The following is a 24,639-nucleotide window of genomic DNA, read 5'->3' on the forward strand; positions in this document are numbered from 1 at the left end:
TCGAGCTTCTCAAGCAAGTGGATGCCATTGAGAACACCAAAAAAGCCAGTGATAGCCATTGTGCAGCAGCTTCTGATGGCAAAGGTCAGCCGGGGTTTCTCTGCACAAGGTCACCAAGTGGCATTCCTAAGTAACGGATATTTTTTCCCCTAAACTGCTACCCTAGAGTGGCCGGAACATGCACCGTTCGATCCAAGCATGCAGCTGTTATCAAAGCTTAGTTTAGTCAATTATTGAAGCTTAAGATGGTTTTAATGAATGTACATTAGGAAACAATTGTAAAAGAATGTAAAAAAAAATTGAACTGTGTTGACTCTTTGGTGGCATACTGTTGCTATTCCTGAAGTTACGTCCTCAAATGACTTATGCTCCAGGTATTTGAGTAAAAACTATGGGTATGGAAATATCAATTTTTCTATTTCAAAGCTAATTCGAATAAGGAAACCTAAGTGCGAAGCGAATATTTTTCGAATATGAATACTACTGGTATTGCAAAAATCAATTTTTTTTTCACCAACCAGAGGTGCAAAATGGTTTACTGCATAGCAAATAACGTACAGGGATATTATGCTTCGTGGTTAACAAAATTGTCTAATACACCACTTTTGTTTGACAATGTCATAACTGTAGTTACTTAATGTTTCATGAAGCAAGGACAACAGCTCAACATGTTCGAACAGCAGTAACACCTAGCGCATGTCACCATCGATTCAGCCATCGAAAAGAGCTGCTTTGAGTGTCTGGTATCAGCAAGTCGCTCTTCGCAAGCCGAGCCAACAGTGGGCACCATGCTTACACCATCGCTCAAACGGATCTTCTTTTTGGCCCAAAACGTCATCATGCAAATATCTTTGAACCTGCGATTGTGGCAGTGAAAATTTCTCCCACGAGTGAAAATTTCTGTTGGTTGATAAACTCATCAGAGTCTTTCCACAGTGCCGATGTAGAAGTGGCCCCTTCAGAAGCTTTTGTTGTTGAACGCATACCTGGGTTCCTTGGCGTTGAAATTATCCTTCCTTTTTCTAAATCCAAGGGCGAGATCTCGCATTCTGAATGTTTGCTTGCGCTTTCATTATTCGCCTTCACCGTGCTTTCGTCAGCGGTCGTCTGCGTGGTGAAGCGGGTGCGCCAATTGAACACTGCCTACTCACTCAAGTAGGAGGTGAAGCAAACATTCAGAAGCTAGAAGCTTGTGCAATCTGATCCCAGGTTTTTAATCCAATTTGACATTGAAGCATCCTGGTAGTATTAAAGTACTTTAGAATGAGGTTCCAGAAGCATTGCCAAGTTTGCCACTTGGTGAAATTTGTTGTTTGGAAACAATTTAGGCTCTTAGCGAGATTAGCAGAGAACACAGAGGTTTTCACATGGCGATTGGTGTTGTCCAAATGCATGAAGAGGTCACAGTATGGGTACTTAAGCTGATAGTGTCGGATAACCCTAAGCACCAGCAGGGGCCCCGTGACAGTGTCCCCTTTAACTTCAGATATTCTTCACTGCATGATGCTGAATATGCTTCGCCGCATAACACGACTCTGCTGCAGCGAAGGTGACTTAAACTGACAACAGCCGAGAAGGTGCAAATAGCACTGCGCTGCCTGGTTCTTGCCGCTGGCCTTACTTTTCTTTTTTTCACAGTGTCCTTAGTGTAAGTGCTCTCCAGAGTTACAATGCAGGAATATGCATGTTGCACAAGCTTTCATTCAAGAGTAACTCACGATCATAGGTTACGTCATCATGGTTTCGTACCAAGTCAAAGAATCATAAGCAAGACATAATAAAGGGGACCTCAAAGGCTACGGGAGAGACTAATCTTTTGTGCGACATTGTGCTATCCTTGCTGCACGCAGTGCAATATTATATTACTCTCATGTCTATGGTGGCATTGTCGATTATGAATGTTTCCTTACTGCGTTAAAAAATGTGTAGTGCATCTCTGAGATAATAATGGCATTATAGCTTCAGAGTTGTTCAAGTTTGGTGGACTTGTTCACTAAAAGTACATTATTAGAAAAGCTTTAGAATGTCTAGGTCATATTTGCATTTGAAGAACTGTAAGTCTTCCTACACATAGCAATTGGTAGCTTACTGTACGTGCGATGTTGAAGGTGGTTTTTATTCATAGGCCCTACGCAGAGAGCAGCAACACAATGCCTGGCATGTGACCAGTGTTCGTAACAGTGTTCGCATTTCCAGTGCTCGTAACCGATTCCAGCCTTAGTGCAAAAATTTGCTTTATGAATTCTTTGTAGACAGAAGGTGTTTGAATATTGGTTGCATGAAATGCTCCAATGCACGCGATATACGTACAGGGTGTCTTTTATTACCGTACAGATTTTCTTGTTTTAAAGTTATGAGCGCGGCAAATGTGGCATTCTTGCGGAGGAATTCCTCTATTTTGGAACTCCACAAATTTGGAGGCAGTCACATTTTAATGCACTCTCCTTTCTTACAAATCTTGAAAGTTGCACCTAATTCAAAATATTCATCATTGAATTTCACTGGTAAATCGAGGCAATATTGGAACCGAGTGTGCTGGGAGCGCAGAAAAGAAGGTCCCGCTATCTCATCAGATGGAAACACCCACGACAACAGGCTCGAGAAAGTCTGAAACAACATCTTGGCCAGTCATTGTAGCTGCTGATACGACACACTTTGCCTGGCAAGCATGTGCGTCAGTGTGCCGTGTCAGGCTAACATTTAAGCTTTGTCCCCCACTTCTTGACAGGGCACTGCCGCCTGATGTGGAGGAGGATGCACCAAGTTTTGATTGTACTCAATTGAGCGCGATAATTAATATTATTACGATATCATCGAGCGATGCTCAAGGGACGAGCCGCCGCGAGAACGACGACGAAGTGGGTCTGTGCCGTTGGCGCGAGTGAATGTCGGCCCGGTGCTCTGGCTCCAGTCCAGTGTAAATAGCCTCCAAATAGCCTCTTTCGTCTGTGCCTTTCTACACGTAACATTCTGGTGAAGGTCAGCGATCCCCGTCCTCGCCACGGAACTCCTGAATGGTCGGTACATCGAGCTTGTCACCATGCCTCCCGGTGACGAGCCCTCCTCTGCAACGGCTTCGGCTGGTGCGACTGCTCCAATCGTCACGGTTGCCCAACATCGCGATCCAGGTGTGTTCTCTGGCCTGGAGGTACAGGACGTTCACGAATCGATCAAGCTATATGAACATGCCATCGCTAATAACAGGTGGGACCCATCCATTATGCTCGCCAATGTCATCTTTTATCTTGGCGGCACCCCACGCTTGTGGTACCAGACGCATGATGACGAAATAAGCAGTTGGGACGCTTTCAAAGAAAAGTTACGGGAACTGTTCGGCGACACCGTTGTCCACAAGGTTGCCGCGAGAAAGGCTCTTGCGCCTCGTACTCAAACATCTACAGAGCCGTACGTTTCATACATCTTCGACGTCTTGGCTCTATGCCGCTAAGCTGACCATGCTATGTCTGAATCCGATAAAGTGTCACATGTTCTAAAAGGCATCGCCGACGACACTTTCAATTTGCTTGTTTTCGGCAACGTCTCGACAATCGACGCCATCATTAAAAAATGCCATTGCCTTGAACAAGCCAAGAGCCGCCTATCACACAACACATCACGCGGCTACCCAACACCGCTGCTACGTCGACATGTGAGGGTCGACCGCGTCAGGCCACCACCTGTGACGACGTCAACCATATTGTTCGCCGCGAGCTCGAGACCACGTGTTCGCAAACTTTCTCCGCGACGCCTCCCGATCCGCCAGACCCCACGATTGCCATGATTCAGGCCGTAGTCAGACAGGAATTTGAGAACATGGGTCTGAACTCCGTGTGTTCAACATCTCAACCCAGCGTTCTCCAGTTTTCTACCGGCCCTCCTTGTCCCCGACAGTCCTTTCCTACCACATTTTGCCGCAACCCGTCCGAATGGTGTACCCCTGATGAATGACCAATCTGCTTCCACTGCTGTCGCATCGGCCACGTCGCTCGTCACTGCCGCAACCGATGGCCACCGCCTCCTCGGACATACGCCGCCACTTATTCCCGCACCTTTGGACCTTCTGTTCCCTATGCCACCCACCATGAACCCACTGCCGCTGATGCCCCTCTCGCCCTCACCTCGATGCCATCAGTCTCCTTCGCCCCAACCCCGCCGCTTCTCTTCGCCGCCTATCACCTCTCGGGTCCAGCCGGGAAACTAGGTACTGCAGCATCTGGAGTTGAAGCTGCGTTGTCGACACTGCCCTCAAATCCTCTCCTCACGTTAAACACGAACCAAAACCTTCTTGACGTTGATGGCTATCCTGTCATGGCACTCATCGATACAGGGGCACATCTTTCTATTATGACTGCTGCCTTCCGATGACAACTGAACAAGCTCCTCACCCAGCGTCGGCACGCGTCGTCCGCGTTGCGGATGGCGGTACTGTGCCTATCATTGGCATGTGTACGGCACGTGTTAGCATCACCGGCCGCCACACTCCTGTCCTCTTCACCGTGATTGCTCATTGCCCCCACGACCTCATTCTCGGCCTCGATTTTCTCTCCGCGCATTCTGCTCTTATTGACTGCTCTGCCAGTATCCTTCGCCTTGAGTTGCCGATTCTCGCAGGACCTTCTGACGCACCCCAGTGCTGCCTACGCCCCACCGGCTTTATTCGCCTGCCGCCAAAATCAATAGCCTATATTGAACTCTTGTCTTCCCCACAAGTCGCTGATGGCGAGTACCTCGTCACTCCTCTGCCCGACATTCCACTACAGTATGACGTTACAGTGCCTCACAGTATACTTACTATTACTGCGAACTGCACTTTCATGCCTATCTTTAACTTTGGATTGGCAAAGCAAATTCTACCGCAAGGTATTTGCCTTGCCAGCGTTGATTGTCTCGGCGATCATCACGTGGCAATTTTATCGACCGATGCTTCTTGCGAGCTTAGCAGGCCCATCGTGCCAGCCTCGGCCGCCGATCGCAAGATACAGAAAATGGTTACGACGGACCTGTCTTCTGCGCAGGCCGAGGACCTTTACCAAGTGTTATCGTCCTACAGAGATATTTTCGACTTCGACGATCGCCCTTTAGGCCAGACGCTCGCGGTCAAGCAAAAGATTCTTACTGGTGATGCTACTCCTATTCACCGACGAACATATCGAGTTTCGGCGTCGGAACGCCAAGTAATTCAATATGAAGTGAACAAAATGCTAGAAAAAAAGCATCATTGAGCCATCTTCGAGTCCCTGGGCGTCACTTGTAGTGTTGGTTAAGAAGAAGGATGGCAAGTGGCGCTTCTGTGTAGACTACCGTCATCTGAACAACATTACTAAGAAGGACGTCTACCCGCTCCCACGTATAGGCGACGCCCTTGACTGCCTCCACGGTTCCAGCTATTTCTCTTCTATTGATCTTCGTTCTGGATACTGGCAGATTGCTGTTGACGATATGCACAGAGAAAAAACCGCGTTCATCACACCTGGTGGCCTATACCAATTTAAAGTAATGCCGTTTGGATTATGCAACGCCCCTGTCACCTTTGAGCGTATGATGGACTCCTTGCTCCGAGGTTTCAAATGGTCCACATGTCTATGCTACCTCGACGAGGTCATCGTCTTCTCGCCCACGTTCGACACTCACCTTGAGCGTCTAACAGCTATACTTGATGTATTTCGAAAGGCGAAGCTGGAACTTAACTCGTGCAAATGTCGTTTCTGCCTCCGTCAAATTACTGTTCTGGGCCACCTCGTTGACGCTTCCGGAGTACAGCCTGATCCTGGCAACACTCGCGCTGTTCGAGACTTTCCGGTTCCGAAGACAGCCGCAGACGTTCGAAGTTTTGTAGGGCTATGCTCGTACTTTCGTCGTTTTATTCAAGATTTTGCGGCAATTGCTAGACCCCTCACTAATCTTTTGAAGAAAGGCGTACAATTTTCGTAGAAGCCGCCGCCTTCTCTCGTCTCGTTACTCTTCTCTCCTCACAACCCATTCTCGCCCACTTCGACCCTGATGCCCCTACAGAATTGCGTACAGATGCCAGCGGTCATGGCGTAGGTGCCGACTTAGCCCAGCGTCAGCGTGTCCGGGATCGCGTTATTGCTTGTGCGAGCCACCTCCTCACACCATCGAAGCGCAACTATTCCATTACGGAAATGTCAACGCCTTGCTGTAGTCTGGGCGGTTGCGAAGTTCCGTCCTCACCTTTACGGTCGCCCTTTTTCCGTAATCACTGACCATCATGCTCTCTGCTGGCTCTCATCGCTAAGAGATCCTACAGGCCGGCTTGGTCGATGGGCTTTGAGGCTACAAGAATTTTCATATTCCGTGGTGTACAAGTCTGGCCGCCTGCACCAAGACGCTGACAGCTTGTCGCGTTACCCTGTTGACGACCCTGACTCCTCCAATATTACCAGTGCTGCTTGCGTATTCTCTGTGTCGCAGCTGCTTCATTTCGCCGACGAGCAACGTCGTGACGCCTACATCAGAGCACTCATCGACCGTTTTGAAAACTCTCCGGCCGACGCCACACTACGCCTCTTCGTCCTCCGCGACGGTACTCTGTACCGTCGTAACCTTCATACGGACGGCTCTGAGTTTCTACTTGTCATACCTAAGCACCTCCGCTCAACCGTTCTAGAAGAGCTTCACGACGCACCAACGGCAGGACACCTCGGCGTATCTCGAACCTATGACCGTGTACGTCACCGTTTTTTCTGGCCGGGCCTTGCCCGTTCCGTACGACGTTACGTCGCCGCCTGTGAACTTCGCCAACGACGCAAGAAGCCTTCCCAGCTCCCCGCTGGTTACCTGCAGCCGCTCGACATCCCTGCCGAGCCCTTCCATCGTGTCGGCTTAGACCTTCTCGGCCCATTTCCTGAATCTACATCAGAAAACAAGTGGATTGCAGTCGCGGCGGACTACGCGACCCGCTATGCCGTAACCCGCACTCTTCCGACCAGTTGTGCAACTGATGTTGCGGACTTCCTCCTTCATGATATCATTTTGATTCATTGTGGTCCGCGTCAATTGCTAACAGACCGTGGCCGTGCGTTCTTAGCCAAAGTCATCGACGACATCATGTGTGCCTGCTCAATACAGCATAAATTTACCACCTTCTACCACCCTCAAACGAACGGCCTCACTGAGCGTTTGAACCGCACCCTTACAGACATGCTATCCAAATACGTTTCAGACGACCACCGTGACTGGGACCAGGCTCTACCTTACATCACCTTTGCGTACAACTCTTCCCGTCTCGACACTGCTGGCTTTTCCCCTTTTTGCCTCTTGTATGGCCGTGAACCGACGCTACCACCGGATACTGTGCTTCCGTCCACCACAGCATCAACAAGCGCTTATGCCTGGATGCTATCGCCCATGCTGACCATGCTCGCCAACTTGCGCGCACTCGTCTACAAGTCTCTCAAGGCAAACAAAAGCATCGCTACGACCTCCGTCACCGTGAAGTCAATTTTGTGCCCGGCACCCTCGTGTTACTTTGGTCACCGTCGCGTAAAGTTGGGCTTTGTGAAAAACTGCTTTCCTGCTACACAGGACCATATCGCGTGCTTCGCCATGTGACCGATGTCACCTACGAAATCGTTCCAGCCACGCCCACTACGTCCTCTGCTGTGACAACCAGTGACATTGTCCACGTCGCCCGACTCAAACCCTACAACTCTCCACGCCCCTTGGATATTTTACAGCACAGTGACGGCGCTTTCGCTGCCGGGGGTAGTATTGCGATATCATCGAGCGATGCTCAAGGGACGAGCCGCCGCGAGAACGACGACGAAGTGGGTCTGTGCCCTTGGCGCGAGTGAATGTCAGCCTGGTGCTCTGGCTCCCGTCCAGTGTAAATAGCCTATAAATAGCCTCTTTCGTCTGTGCCTTTCCACACGTAAGAATATTTCAAAATAAGTGCAATTCTCGAAATTTAGAAAAAGAAAGGGCGTGCATTCACATGCGACTGCCTCCAAATATGCCATTTAGAAGGCTGCCACCAAGGTACTAATAAAAAAGTGACTGAATTTATCAAAATTAATTTTCTGAAAGTCGCATCATTAGCAACAAAGTGTGTCCATCTCACCTAGAAACTCCTTTGCAGAAACGCCGGGCTCTTCCTGCTCAAAACGTTTTGCTAAATAACTGCATGGTTAAAAAATCTAGATATGCATAATTGTTAATGTATGAAAATCGTACACTATCACTTTTCAAAATTTTTGTCCTTCTATGCAACACCGGAAAAAATTGGAAATAGAAGCTTCAGGTGACCTATCTGATGTGTAAGTAGCATGGCCATATTATTGTTTTAATTTTTCGCTATTATCTTTTACTGTGATGTCGCCACTGCAGCAGCTCGACGGCTGTGGCTTTTCATTCCAGGTCCCAAAGCTGCACCCAGGTAGACAAAGAATCCAAAAATGCTTGTGTACTTAAGTATAGCTACACATTACAGAATCCGAGGCCCTCAAGATTCATCCGTAGCCCTCTTGTAGCCCACGAGTTCCATATTTTTTATTGGGATTGAAGAGTAACGTTTGTGCTGTATCCCTCTATTTCAGACTAAATAATGTGCATGCAAAATTATATCTTCATTACATTACACCATAGCACCAATATCTGTCGTGCGTTGATTTTTTTATGTGTTTGCATTTGCTATAGCAAGGATTTTTAAACATCAGCCACAAAATAAAAAATAAATGGTCAAGGAACCAAGAAATGGTGTGTAGCAGCTTCCTTCTTTTTTTAATCGGCGGCAAGTTTTGCACTCGTTGTGTGTTAGCAACACTGTTTCGCCAGTTGTGTTCTTCAAAAGAAGTGTTACCTTTCTGCTTTGGAACTTTGTGGTTTTGTTCTGCCAGCTGCTTGACCAAAACAAGCAAAATGTACTTCGGATATTCCACACATTCATTCTGTATGCATTTGGTACAATAAAATTTGTTTCAGGGATGGACAAATGCAGTGATGGTTGCACTGAAAACTGCAGCATGCCGATTTTAGTTACATGCTTCATTAATTTTCTCAGAGCTTCAAAGAAAGCATGCGAGGTTTGAAAATGTATCATGCGACAAAGTGCTGGCCTGCCGTGACATTAGTGCACTCGGTGTAGAGAACTGATTAATGCTGCACATACATTGAACATGGTGGCCATGACCATCCCTCATAAATTGGCATTCCCTGCCTAAACCACCTCACCAACACAGCCTGTTAACAGGGAGAAAGCTGACGGGGCTTCCAAGAATTTCTATGCACGGTTTATTAGTATCGCCCTACTGAAATTGCTCCATTGCTTTGCTGACAATTGTCTTGACAAAAGTGGAAGCCGAATCGGTTGTGTTCGATCAGTTTTATTTACATACAACCTATTATAAAGTGGACCTTTCTTCGCCTCTTCAACTGTTCCACAGCTGCTGCTGCCATCTTGCAAGCCACATCGAGGAGGAGGGGCAATGTACATGGCAGATGCATGGGAGGATATTCCAAGGAACTCTGGAAAGCTGTAATCTGATTGCGGGCAAAGTTTAAGAAGTCTTGAATACAAAAAGGGTGAAGAGTATTGTAACCTTGTACATATTGATCACACCACATGTTTCAGCTGCAGCTGTAAGTGCCTTGTCTTATCAACCAAGCTACAGTTCTTGCAATATTCCACTTTGTGATACTCAGTACGAATTGATAAGACTAGCTGCTACTCTAGTGGTTGTGCAGGCCACAAGGGAACAGTGCCTGGCCTTTGTGCTTGTATGGGTCAATTTCTCTCTTTCGGTCTCGCCCAAGCCACACCAAAATGTTATCCACAAGTACCGTGCCAAAAAGCCCTGGCAACATTTCGTATTAAGCAGTTTGACCCATTTATTGCACTGATGCACACAGTGCAACCAAATGAAGGAAATGACATCGCCTAGGTGATTAGTAAATTACCCTTCTAAAATACCACAAGAGCAACTTTGCTGTAACAAGAGCCTAAGCAAAAACATAAGAGACACAAAAATGAAGGAAAAGCGACACCTTCAAGTTCCCGCACCAACTCATCGTGACAAGCACGGATTTTGACAGTGTCTGCTTGAGCTTTGTTATTTGGAGATACATGCAGTTGAATGCTTTTACGAGCATTGAGATGCCCCACTATGCTAGCTTGCCTTTTATGGCTATAGAAAGTCGTATACTGCCACAAGTCTGCCTATTGTTCCGAATGGAATCTATATTGAAGCTGCTTTGAGCAACGGGCGGTATTATATTTCAGCGCTAATGATACATTGAGAGTAGTGAGCCTGGAAGGAATAGACGAAAGCATTGCACAAGCCGCAGCTCCTTGTGCTCGCTGAATGATCACACGAGAAGGTAAAGATGCCGTCAGAAAGCATCCTTCGTATGGAGTCTCTTTAAAAGAAAAGCACTACAACTAGACATGGTGACAGTTGTGGGCAAACTAAAAATATTATAATGATAGTTCAAGGTGTGGTATAGCATGGTTATGCTATTCCTGAAAAAATAAACACGGCAAGTGTGTCCATGCCAACAATTGACACAGGATGTGACACAGGATGTGCAGATGAAAAGCTGCAATACAGCACCACGGCGTCAGAACGACAGTATGCAAGTGGTGGTCCAGCATCAAAACTTCGATGTCCCTACACTGCAACACTGGGAGGCCATGCTGCATGACAGAAGCCTGTGTGGCCAGCAGGCGCTGCTCTGTCGGGCACAGGACGTGGCAGCATCTATTTCTCCTAAGGATTCAATAAACGGATTTCTCTACCTCACCCGCCATGCGATGCGCCGTGTGAGGGAATGACAGTGCCACTACTCTCACAGGATATGGATGGTGCGCAACACCACCTTGAGCATCGGAGCGCACGTCTGCCTGTGAGCTCTGTACTATAAACACAAGTGGTGCACGCAAGGTAACATTTAACATATCACTGCCAAATGCCATCAATGAACAGAAGCAGCAAAGAAAGCTGCTTACATAATTTTCAGTGTGTCGGATCTGCATATTTTTTACATCCTGTCTGCATACCGCATTGTTCATTTGTTCGTCACTGCTCAAAAGTGCATAGTTGCATGGTACTTTTTTCAATCTTGTGCACTTTCTTTTGTCCTGAAAAAATAACCACAGCAGCTATCTTCATAAAATAAAGCAGATGTTTCTCAATGAGCAGTAAGTATTAAAGCATGCTCAAAAGGGTAGTCTACTGAATAGATTGCATTTGAGTACTGCAGGCCTAGTTTCTTTCGGTCTTTCTCTTTTAAAGCCTCGGCACAAGTTAGCTGAAACACCCTGTATACTGGACGGCTTGCCTGGTTGCCTGCACCGCCGAGGCGGAGCATCTAACGTTTTTGTGGCGCACTTGTCGCCGTCTCGTGGCACCGATCGTCCATCCTTATCGCGCACACGCCAGCGTCGTCACCACGCCACCGTCGTCTGGTGTTCTGATTGGCTGCGGCAAAGCGGACAGCTCTGCCAGGCGGGAAAAAAAGTGGTCCGCGAGCGATCGGGCTTGCCGTCTCGTTTAACGCCTGCTTTTATCCGCCTGGCGAAGAGCTTTGCCCGGTTTAGTCGCTCCGTCTTCGGTGTGAACGTGCCTTTAGAGTCAAAATCAACAGCTTACACTTCCACATTTTTTGTTTGGTAGCTGCATTCAATTTACTTGCTCCTCGTCTTTTAGATGTATAGGCTCCTCACATTTTAACGTGGCTGAATAGTGCACAAATCAGAAACGCGAGTTTCTGTGGCCTTGCCTTCTCACACTTGCAAGGATACCATCCAAAATTGACCTATTTTTCTTATGGGGTGCCCACTGATTATGAGGATGCTGACATCGAAGGATCTCAAAAGGTTCTCAAGCATTTTGGTGACAAACGGAATACAGTAATGCCGAGCTACAACTGACTTGATATCTGTCAACACCAATGAACGCAGTAGTTAGTATTCTCAATAAATTGAGAGTCCAGCCCATCAGATGGACACCAGTGGTTTGAAGCCCCGCGTTGGCAAATTTAACTGGCTGAAATCAAGCATTTAAAACACACTCACTTAGTTCTATCCCTTCAATCTGTGAGCATAATGAAGATCAAAGGGCAGGTTATGTGGCTGCAGCACCTTCTGTTCATGCAGCATACCTTTACTTTTCTTTACCAAGACACATAGTATGCACATGCCTTGTGTGCATGCCACATCTATTTACAACAGAAACAGCGCTTTCCACTCATGAGCATAAGTTTGGGGGTAAAATATGGTAGAATTATTTATCCAGCCAATGCATGCACGCTGAAATCCAAGTGGTACAGCCAATATGTGCCTGTTAAATCACTGCAATGCATTGAGACACTTCCGACAACGTACGGCTGTACCAGAAAAGGTTTTAATTTTTTTCACTAATGCCATGGACTTATGAACTTTTATGAATGTACCTTCAGCTTTCGCAGGCTTTCGAGTAGCTCGATCGTAATGGGGCCTGTGTGTTATTGCTATTCAGCCGGAGTGCAATAGGAGCCATTCAAATTAGTAAAACATGAAGTCAATGTGCACACAAAGACTACATGTACCCTTGCATGACTTCGTGCCACAGGTAGCTAACAGCTACCAAATTTACAGTTCTTGTAATGTGCTTGTGACAGCCATCTACAGTGATCTATTTGATTTAACGGGGATGTGTATGTTGGCTGAAAACAAGAAAATATGCTAGAAAATATATTGACACCGATGGATGCAATATATCATTTCCGGTAGAGTTTTGCACAGAAAACTTAGCAGATTCCATGCATATGTGAAAATCAGTTATAAGTGAAGTCTTTATAATGTTCAGTAAAATGTAACCACTCGTTCACTTCTATAGCTCTACACACAATGCATGTCCTGGTCTCGTTTAGTTCGTTTTTGTCCATACTCGGTTGCTTTTGATGCTGGCTTTCCGACTTCTCTGTGGCTGACTTCTTAAATTTCCTGTTGTATACTTGATTTCTTGGCTCTTGTTCTACTTGTCTACCCAGTGGTACATGTTCAGCCGCACTTAACCGGTAATCCAAGTTGCTATTTGGATACATGCCAAGTAGCACATAACCAGTGCCATACACAGTGACCAATACTGGCAGGACTGCAGCAGCCACCACCCACTGAGCAAGGAAGAGGCAAAGAGGATTTCGTTCTTAAAACTATGTACGTGGTTTTACCTTTGAATAGTGTGTGCATCTTAACCCTTTCATAGACGCAAGCAGAGAACAGACCGCTTTGTGTCCGAGACATTACAAGTGCTTTTTTGTGAAGTATTTTTCACATAACGTAATATCTCAAAGCTGACTACGATTCTGTAATAGCAAAAAGTGAGAATATTACATCCCACTATACAGCCTCAAGGCCCGTTTCTACCTACTCGTGGTCACCTGTAATGTGATTAGAAGCAGCCATAGTACCCAGTACATTATACATTGTTTGAGCACGTTTTCATTATACTTACTGAGCATGCTTTGTATGAGAATCCTCAATCAGGGCTTTCCAATATCACAAGGATTCTTAGAAAAAAGATGCTTCTTGAAAATTCTTGAGAGCTCATATGTAGCAGTTCTCATATGTAGGAATGCGATTTGTTCGCAATGCTAATAATTTGATCACCTGTTTTGGCAGCTGTGGGCACGAGAAATTTAGACACCTAACCGCACCAAAGTTCAGCTATTATGAAAACGCGGAATTTCGATCAAAAGAGTCCATTTGCTGCTGTTGTGGTTTGGAGGAAGGCGATAGAATAAACTAAACATTGTAGAAAGGGAAGTAAACAATCTGCGCAATCGCTCTATCGCATTGTTTGACAAAAAAATGGACGAAAAAAATGTGCTTAACGTGATTCAGAAACATATATCTACACAGGAATGTTAAATTGTAGAAATTACACTTCACCGCTACAGAGTAGCGAAGTTGCCCTGAAAAGTGGGATCAATATTTTCCGACCGTCCAACAAAGGGTGAAGTGCGCACGTATGCACGGCAACACCTGCTTTGTTCACCGTAGTAATGCCACCCTGTAATGGAGACACAACTACGACAAACGGTCTGCATTTCTTCCGCAGCGAGCAGCGAGAAAAAGTGAAACATTTTTTACCGAGTCAAAAATAAGCCAAGCGTGTTCCGGACGGTATGTAACGGCATGCCGCTGGAAGAAGAGGGTCCATACCTCGGGGTTCAAATTCCGCAGACATGGCATGCGCTTCAGCGTAGACGTCAATTTGCGGTTGAGCAAGCGACATTTTTGCACTTTCTGTTCCGCATCAGCATCTACTAGGCAGCGAGGGAGCACCTTGAAAACCAGCACGGCGGGGGCCACGTCTCGTTGAACAACCAAGGCCTAAAATTTAAAAGAAAACACAACTATCAACGCTTAATGTTTAGAATTTTGTGATTTCAGTAGACTTACCTTGGTGTTGTCGCATATTTCTTGTGGATCCATCTTGCTTTCAAGGTCGTTTCCGCCAACATAAAGAACAGCGAAATCGACACGCTCGAAGCGCATCGTGGAGACAGCTCACGCCAGCCGCACTGCATTGTAGCCAGTAAAACTGAATGTGCAGGCTTTAATAGACTCAATTAGGCGCAGGCGCGACCTATTTAAGAATTTAACCTGACTCGCCGACAATGACACCGCGCAAGGACGGCATGACTGAACACGATCCAGCGAGGCGTAACAAGACCACGCGAATGAAACTACGTGAGCCGGGAGAAACCACAGGGATTTAGCAGCAGCACCTAGAAGCGTCTTTCCCTAGGCGTACAAGTGCCTATATGGGGGCAGGGAGTACGCCACTGGCGCACGTCACATCCGTTTGCCTCCAAACCGGGTGCAGTGGCCTGCGGGGAGACGCTTCTGACCTGTCGACACTCGCCGCCTCACCACATCGCATGGCGTGCGCCTAAATGTCGTACAAAAATCCCACACATGACCTGATCCTAGGTGACTAGGGACAGGATCGTTTAGAGACTTTTGAGAAGGCGTGATGATGACGCCAAGCGTAGCGCCATATATGGTGCGTTGAATCTCCGGCCCACGCCGACGCCGGTTCTTTATTCTATGGCGACGCCGACCCCTGGCTGTATGATGTCTCCGCAGTGGGTTCAGTATCTGTTGGCGAAAAGTCGTGCGGTAGTGGTGGTGTGGCATGTCGGCTTTTGGTCTCAGTGAACTCTGGTGGTGTGAGGCCCGTATTTCTGAAGAATGCAGTGGTGCTGACGATCGAAATATTCAAGTGGTTTAGCGCCTCGGCAATGCAATTTGCGAACCGACGCTGTGTAGCAGCGTCATCACATCGCACATGCACCTTTACTTGACGGGCGTCGTAGGCGGTGGTGTTGCACGTGTTTTTCGTCACGACTTACGTTACGTAAGTAATGCTTAAGGTGGTGTTGCCTCAATTATTCACGCGTCCTTGAAATGGGACAGCGCTTGTTTCCGATCGTGTTCAGCGCCAGTGCTCCATCCGTGATTTCATGTGATTTACTTTTATTGTGGACTTTACGACAGTTATCGCATAGTGCTGTGAACTTAACGGAGCTTTAGTGACATCACATCGTCTGCCAGAATTCTACGAACTAAAATGCAGAGTAGATGTTAAATATTATTCGTACTAAGGGCGCGATAAACACGGGTGAAGTGGAGCTTAAGTTCAGCTGCATCTCTGCCCGTTTTTCGTGCTCTTAGATTTAGCAATGGGACGAAGCGTTCTGTCTAAAGTTGGGACGAATAAATGTATATATGTCATCATCATCATCATCATCAGCCTATTCATGTTTACTACAGGACAAAAGCCTCTCCCTGTGATCTCCAATTACCCCTGTCCGGCACCAACCGATTCCAACCAGCACCCGCAAATTTCTTAATTTCGTCGCACCACCTAGTCTTCTGCCGTCTTCTACTGTGCTTTCCTTCTCTTGGTACCCATTCTGTTCCAACGGTTATCTAGTCTGCGTATAACATGACTTGCCCAGTGCCATTTTTTTCTCTTAATGTCTATTAGAATACTGCCTATACCCGTTTGCTCTCTGATCCACACTGCTCTCTTTCTGTCTCCTAAGGTTATGCCTAGCATTTTTCGTTCCATCGCTCTTTGCGCGGTCCTTTACTTGTTCTCAAGCTTCTTTGTCAGCCTCCAAGTCTCGACGCCGTATGTCAGCACCGGTAAAATGCGCTGATTGTATACTTTCCTTTTCAATGATAACGGTAAGCTCCCGTTCAGGAGCTCACGATGCCTGCCGTATGCGATCCAAGACATTTTTATTCTTGTGTGAATTTCCTTCTCATGGCCCGGGTTCCCTGTGATTAGTTGACCTAGGTAAACGTACTCCTCCACAGACTCTAGAGGCTGACTTGCGATCTTGAACTCTTGTTCCCTTGCCCAGGTTATTTATCATTATCTTTGTCTTCTGCATATTAATCTTCAGCCCCGCTCTTACACTCTCCCTGTTAAGATCCTCAATCATTTGTTGTAACTCGTCTGCATTGTCGCTGAATAGAACAATGTCATCGGCAAACCGAAGGTTGTTGAGGTATTCGCCGTCGATCTTTACTCCTAAGCCTTCCCAGTTTAATAGCTTGAATACTTCTAAGCACGCAGTGAATAGCATTGGAGATTGTGTCTCCTTGTCTGACCCCTTTCTTTATAGGTATCCTCCCACTTTTCTTGTGTAGAATTAAGGTGGTTGTGGAATCTCTGTAGATATTTTCCAGGGTATTTATGTAAGCGGCCTGTACTCTTTGATTGCGCAGTGCCTCTATGACTGCTGCTATCGCTGCTGAATCAAATGCTTTTTCGTAATCTATGAATGCCATATACAGAGGTTTATTGTACTTTGCGTATTTCTCAATAACCTGGTTAATGACATGGATGTCATCACCCGCCGTGGTTGCTCAGTGGCTATGGTGTTGGACTGCTGAGCACGAGGTCGCGGGATCGAATCCCGGCCACGGCGGCCGCATTTCGATGGGGGCGAAATGCGAAAACACCCGTGTGCTTAGATTTGGGTGCACGTTAAAGAACCCCAGGAGGTCGAAATTTTCGGAGTCCTCCACTACGGCGTGCCTCATAATGAGAAAGTGGTTTTGGCACGTAAAACCCCATAACAGAAGAAAAAGATGGATGTGATGCATTGTAACCTTTCCTGAATCTAGCCGGCTCCCTTGGTTCACTAAAGTCCAGTGTTGTCGTTATTCTATTGGATATGATTTTGGTAAACATTTTAAACAATACGAGAAGTAAGCTAATGGGCCTACAATTTTTTAGTTCTTTAACGTCGCCGTTGAAGCAAACGCTGTATTGCGGTGGCGGGATGTATGGCAGCCCTAGTTCCAGCTTTGATGTCCCTGCTACCCTGAAGGTACTGCCCGGCCCGTTTTACTATAATCTCAGGTGCTCTTGAACTCTCTATTTGCCGGTATTTTTTTTCATATGCTGAATGGTTCCACCTCAATACATACATGTAGTGAGGTGAAGCTAATTAAAGTTGCCAAATGTATGACAGTGTCAGACCTAACAGTGTTAGAATGACATGGCCAATACAACAGCCCAGACCTTCACTTTAACAATTTTATTAGGACTTTCAAACTACTCCCACAGCACAGAAAAACAATGTAAACACCTCAAGAGTTCATTTGCAAGTAATACTGGAAAGCACATGTCTAGTGGCCAAGGGTGTGGTGAAGCGCTTTAAACACTCAACCGACACACCTTAAGTGCTTAAGAATTCCAGCAAATTAATGCGGATTGATCAGACTTACTGCGATAGTCGTTGCATTACAAGGAAAATATTAGTATTGGATAAGAGGACGCAAGCGACTCGTGTGCTGCTTGGTTATGCAAACCACTTGGATCCCAGAAATACCCAAACAGGGTTCTTGTTTACGCATGTTCCCAACTCGTGCAAACACTGTCAAAAGCGCGTCTGCTACTTCGGTGGAGCGGAGCTCTTTCAGAGGGATTGCTTCTGGAAACGTTGCAGCCGGACACAGCATGGTAAACAAGAACCTGTAACCCGATTTTGTTTTTGGTAGAGGCCCTACCGTGTCTATCACAAGTCGTCTGAAAGGTTCCATTATTAAGGGCACACACCTTTAGTGGAGCCTTCCATGTCTCTCCTGGTTTACCCGAGCGCTGGCAGGCGTCGCATGATCTTACACAGTTTTCTACGTCTTTGAAACAACCAGGCCAGTAGTATTCCATAAGCAATCTTTCCTTTGATTTCTTTATGCCTAGGTGGCCAGACCACCTATTTCCATGACGGAGACTCAAAAGGTCCTCCCTGTACTTAGTAGGTACGACTAACTGATCTAAAATCCTACCCTTTCGATCTCTGTAGTACCGTTACAACAATCCTCCTCTCTCATGTATCGTCACGTTGCGCCTAGCAATGCCTTCTTTAGCTGTGTGGTGTAATTTAGCTAAGCTGTCATCATTCTTTTGCTCCGCTGCAAGTGACTCTCTGTCCATACGTAAGAGCTGATCAAAGTTCTTTGAGGCCGGTGATAATAACGACCCTGTCTCGCCTGCGAGTGCATCAGTGGGATCTTCCTGCAGGGGTGAACTTTGAAACCTTAGCGATACGCTCTCATTGAGCTGGTCAGCTGGCAGGCTTTCCTCAACTGTTTTTTCATCACTCGAGCCCAGCTCGGATTCGGTTATTGCAGTTATCTCCTTCGCTACTTCCGCTGGAGCAACTTGTGCATTTTCGGCCGAAAGCGACGCGATTTTACGAGCATGGCTTCGCGTCAATGCCTGTACTACGCCCTCTCCCAGTTTAGGCCCTTTTTCACGCAGTAACTGATTTGAACGATTCGAAAAGATGTAAGGGTACTGCTGTGACAAAAATTTGGAAACTGCAGCCTCAGTTTCTGGCTCCCCGAATGGTCCACTGATATTGATTTTGGCCATGGGCAGACACACGCTGTGTTCTTCTACAACCTGTTTGATCAATGCTACTTCTCCGGTGAAGTCATCTACCGTCACGTAAGACGGATGGACAATGTCCATCGTGGCGGCACTGTCTCTTAGCACTCGGCATGGTTTGCCATCAACTTGCAGGTCGTGAAGATATGGGCTTAAAAGCTCCATATTCTCGTCTTTTTCCTCTATGTAGAAGAAAACTACGCTAGGCTTCCCGCAGTTTACAGCTATATGTCCCAGTTTGTGGTATTTATAACAGCGAATTGGTCGAAAAGATTCGAATTTTCTTTTCTGCTCTTTTGGTACTGTTTCGCCGTTAGGTTTCTCCTCACTCTTGTCTGCGGGCTTTTCCTCCACGTGTACAGGCTCCGATCGTCTAGTCTGCGAACCCTTTTTGAACGGAAATGGTTTCCGCGTTTCATTTCGACCGTCCCAGTTTCTGTTTCCGTCCTCGGCGTTCAACTTTCTACGCGTTGCGTACTCTTCGACTAATTCAGCCGCCCTTTCCACATTGTTTACATTCCCTCTGTCCTGCACCCACAGTTTCACGGCTTGGGGGATGCTTTTGTATAACAGCTCTAGACACATGCATTCAATAATCATGTCTCTGCTCTCGTACGCTTCCGCGATTTTTAGCCACTCGACTAGGTTGGCCTTTAAGCCGTATGCAAACTCCGGATACCCCTCGCTATCTTTCTTGCCTGCGCTCCTAAACTTTTGCCGGAAAGCTTCGGCTGAAAGGCGGTATTTCTTCAGGAGACTTGCCTTAACTTTCGCATAATCATATGAATCCTGTGCACTGAGTCTGGCGATTGCTTCCGCCGTCTCACACGGCAACATAGACAGCAACCGCTGTGGCCATGTACTCGGGCCGAAGTTCATCTTCTAGCAAGTCCTTTCAAAATTGCTTAGGAACAAGCCTATGTCGGTCCCGACCTCAAATGGCTTTAATAGCCTGTCCATGCGGTATGATTCTGCCTCACTTGATTGTCCCAGAGCCCCTTCACTTCCTTGAGACAACTCCAAACGTTTGCTTTCAAGTTCAAGTTGCATTTTTCTTAACTCGCGATCTTTATCGCGTTCCTCTCTCTCTCTGTCCCGTTCTTCTCTCTCTCTTTCCCGTTCAGCTCTGTCCCGTTCTTCTCTCTCTTTCCCGTTTCTCTCCTTTCTTTAGAAGTTCCAATCCCATTTCAATTTCTTCCTCACTGGCCTGTTGGGAAATTAGCTCCAATAGGTCCGATTTTAGCATTTCCTTGCGTACATCCATTCCCAGTTCCTCACCAACAATCAACAATTCGTCTCTCAGCTGTCTCCTTAACTCCATGATTGCTGCGTTACTGCCTTGATCCTGCTCGCTAAATCTAGCTAGGAAAACACAACCTAGCTAACACTCAATAATCTAGCTTCAGTCTAACACCACAATTTAACAACCACAAAATGAAGCCTAGAGTCAAAGCAAGAACCAAGCACTCACCGCAGACACAGAACCACGTCGCAAAGTCCATCTCACCGCTGTCAGCGAGTTATGATTGGTGGTTCAATCCCATCGCTCGTGATCCGTTGTCAAGATTGGAGTCGGGCATGAATTAGAAGGTAGCTGGCCCATGCCGTTGTCCAACTTATCCACGCTGAGGACGTTGATAAAGAGGACTGCTTCTCATCGCGAACGTGGAATATGGGTTTATTTACAGTATTTATATCAGTCTAACATGACTGCTTGAAAGAGAGTGTCCTGAGCAGCCGCACAACAGCGGTTTTTAAACACTCGGTCCTCCCCCGATACCCAGGTGGCGGAAACGGCCGTCCAAGCACCGTAGGCGAGTTGAGCAGGCACGATAATGCCCCAACCACTGGCACGCGCCGAAAGCTTCGGCGCGCGCTGGCAAGCGAACGCGTCGCTTCGCTTCGGCTGGAGGGAAAGGGCGCGCAACCACTGGAGACAAGCTCCGACGCGCGCCGAAGCTCGCTCCTCGGCGGCGGCGCACTGTTGCTGGACTATTCCGTCTTCATCCGTCAAAGTCCGGCCTAAAACAGCCTGCTGTAAACTAAGCTTGAAACAATAAGTTAGTGATCTGTATGTGCTTTTACATATGAAAAACACGTTTGAATAATGAATATACACCTGCCGCAACAGTTTGTTTTTATTTTTGAAGTAACAATAGTGTACAAAATATCGAAATCAGCGCTCGCGCGTTGTCTGTCTGCAAGATCGCTTTGCAAACACCTGCACGATGATGCCATATATCAAAAACTGTTGTACCATTTCATTTTTTGGTAGCTTATTGCACAGCCAACTATGTAAGAATTAGGCGTGCAATGTATAACTGAAAAAATCTGTGTTGGAAATATTGCCACGTAGTAGTGACGGTAAATAAATAGTGCCGGCTCAATCGCAACGATAGCGGCGAGCAATGTCGGCAATCGTAGAAAATCTCATCTGCGGGTCAAGCGCGTCGGTTTGCATACGTCAGTCGTCGAAAGTTACAGCCTATTCGCTGGTGCCCGCGCGCCTTCCAGAAACTACAACACAATTCGTGTCGCGTATGCAATCAGATTAGCAAGGTTCGTCAACAACAGACAGAACCATCGATAACATTCGCGAAACTTCCGATACGTTCAGGCGGATCCTGCACCGAGCGATAACGTTTAACATTTTTTCGCCGGTGAAATATGGTAACCGGATACAGATAAAGCATCCGTGTCAATATAATTATGCTTATTGGTGCATGAGAGAAACGTGAAAAAGTGGGTTCTGAGAAAATCAGCACAACAGAATTGAAACACCTGTAGCACTCACAAAAAAAACTAGAATAGCTAAAATGCATGTAATTCGTATCTTGTCTCCCCCCAATTCTTGATTCTGCCAAATCTAGCCCATGGAGCACCTCTATTACTCTAGGTTGTTTTGATGCATCAACACCGCATCCGGAGGCCTTCACATTGAGTGTATTGCTACAAAACATTTTCACAGTGTAAGGGCCATGTTCTATTGTAACTGGTTTCCACATATCAAGTTTGCCTTTCTTTACATTAATGAAGTGACATACCGTCAGATAATAGAAGCTTGAGCATTAGAGAGTTTTAATAGGAGTCTTTCGTTGCCCTTTGCCAAGTCGTACTATGAAAGCACTCATTCGAATTTATAGGAGCAGCTCATTTGCATAGTATAAGAAATATATAAACAGGTTATTTTCACAATTTACACACTTCGTCACCACAAAAAGAAAAATTGCAGTTTATTGTTTTCAGCCTGCTATGATGTTTTGACTGAGAAAGATATATTCAATTTGTTCTGCAAGGCACGCAATAATTGCTTGGCATATTATTTTATTGCACAACACTGCATACAGTAGCCAGCCATTATTAAAACTCAGAAGAAATAAATAGCAATGCATATGATCAGGCACCATAGCATATTATTGCACTTTCTTAATTCATGCGAGAACGACGACCACAGGCGTCCTTCTCCAACAAGGTCAGCATCCATCGTGCCTCCTTACCATCGGGCTTCACACCCTCAGCATGTTCAACCTCAGCTTTGTGGTGTTTAAAACAACCTCAAGTGCGTCTTACGGTTCCAGGGATAAGAAGACCGACCTGCCTACCTTGGCCTTGAAGCAAGCAGCTCTGGATTGTTTGCACACTTTCTACTTTGATCGAGTCCACATATATACAGATGGTTCTTCTACTCAGACCAGCTCCACCAGCGCAGTGGTTATACCATCACGATCACTAAGCATCCAATACAAGATTTCTCACTTGACAACATCGACCGGTTCGGAGCTTGTTGCCCTCCGAGGTGCCGTTGATTATATTAATAACCAACCGGCTAATCCGTGGGCAATATTCTGCGATTCAAAGGTGGCCTTACAATGTCTTCTGTCATCTCTTCGTCGCGGGTCATGTGAACAACTCGTGTCGAAGATACGAGAAATGCACCATCACATGATCATGAAAGGACACGACGTCGTGTTTCAGTGGCTGCCTGGTCATTGCGGTATCTCCGGCAACAACCTCGCTGACGAAGCTGCTAGGAAACCCCACGAAGGAGCAACCCTTGTTTCTATACCTTTATCGTGGAGCGACGCAGCCCAACACTTAGGCAAGCTAGCGCACTCTTTTGACATTGGAAAAGTGGCACACACCTGAATTCACTCAACATCGATTGCATTCCCTCGATCCCTCTATGCAACTGCGGCTGTTACCAGGTCTTCCGCGAAACGAAGAAACAGTGCTGTGCCGCTTACGTTTGGACGTCGCATTCACCAATGCATATGCATTTTTGATTGGAATGGCTGATAGCGCCGAGTGCAATGCCTGCGGTGTCGAGGAAACCATAGAACACCTACTGTGCTACTGCCCATCTTTTGAAGATGAAAGGCAAGACCTCTGCACAGCTCTCAGTCAGCTAGATGGAAGGCCGTTCACCTTGAACAAGATCTTGGGACCATGGCCTCGCATATCGCAGCAACAAAAGGCCACAAAAGCGCTGCTGCGATATTTGAACGATATCGGATTGAGTCAGTGTCTGTGATCCAAACTGAGTGACCGACTGATATCCCCAGTGGACTTTCTCTTCTTTTAATCTTTCCGTCCCCCTTTCCCTTTCCCCAGTGTAGGGTAGCCAACCGGGCTCAGTCCTGGTTAACCTCCCTACCTTTCATTTATCATTTTCTCTCTCTCTTCTTAAGTAATGCCCTTGTTTAATTGCACAAAAGCTACTGCACTGAAATAGTATACTAGTACATACTTAAAAAGCACAATTTTATACTACTAGAATAATCAATCATTCAAAATTTTATTGTAGTGCCCAGGAACAGCTAGAGAGCCTTTGTACAGGTGCACTTAACGAGCACTATGTGAGACAAAATGTACAGAAAACATGATAGTGGTAGACAAAAAAATGCAAGATAGAGAAACAAATAGGAAAAAAAGGAAACGCGGAAAAGTGAAAGGGAGTTAATCCTACATGATTATCTACAGACACACAAAACACAGGAAATGAACTCTGAAGTATGTTTTGGAGTCGAGTCTTATTAGCACAATCTTGTAATAAGCCCAGGCAACGAATGTGGAATGGTACTTGGTATACTGTTGCGGCACAAACAAATGCATGTGATCAAGAAGCTTTAAGGAATGTATAATGTCATGGACCACCTTATACAGGAACGAAAGGTGTGATTAATTAAGACTTGAATCTAAAGGTGCGAGTTGAAGTATATTTCAGAAGGCTCAACTTTGGTCGCCAGAATGGCAAAAGTGGTGCTTTAAGATCGATATCAATTTATTCTGGATGCGTTCAATGAGGTCAGAATTAAATTTGCTCATTGCACCCCGCTCCTACAGAGGCATACTCTAGTAGTTCGAGGCACACAGCAGAATTTCAGAAACACAACAGGTGAGTGGAAATCATGCAATTCCAAGAGCGTGAAGGGCATCTTGTGTAATTATCTATGTGAAGAAAAGCTTAGCAGTCTGTCGAAGTACACACCAAGATCTTTCATTTCATCGACCCTAAGGAGTGGAGCATCACGTAGGGTGTATCAAAATTTCACATGGTGCGTTTTGTGCATATAACTTAATGCCATAGTGTTGGAAGCATTTAAGAGTACTTATTGTTTCTGCACCAGTTTGAGAGTGAAAAAAAGTCTTTTTGGAAGTCGATGCAGTGGTGAACACTGTTGACAGTCTGAAATAGTTTTAAGTTGTCGGCACACAAAGTCAT

Source organism: Dermacentor variabilis, chromosome 4 (genome assembly GCF_050947875.1).
Source record: "Dermacentor variabilis isolate Ectoservices chromosome 4, ASM5094787v1, whole genome shotgun sequence".
Classification (NCBI taxonomy): Eukaryota; Metazoa; Arthropoda; class Arachnida; order Ixodida; family Ixodidae; genus Dermacentor; species Dermacentor variabilis.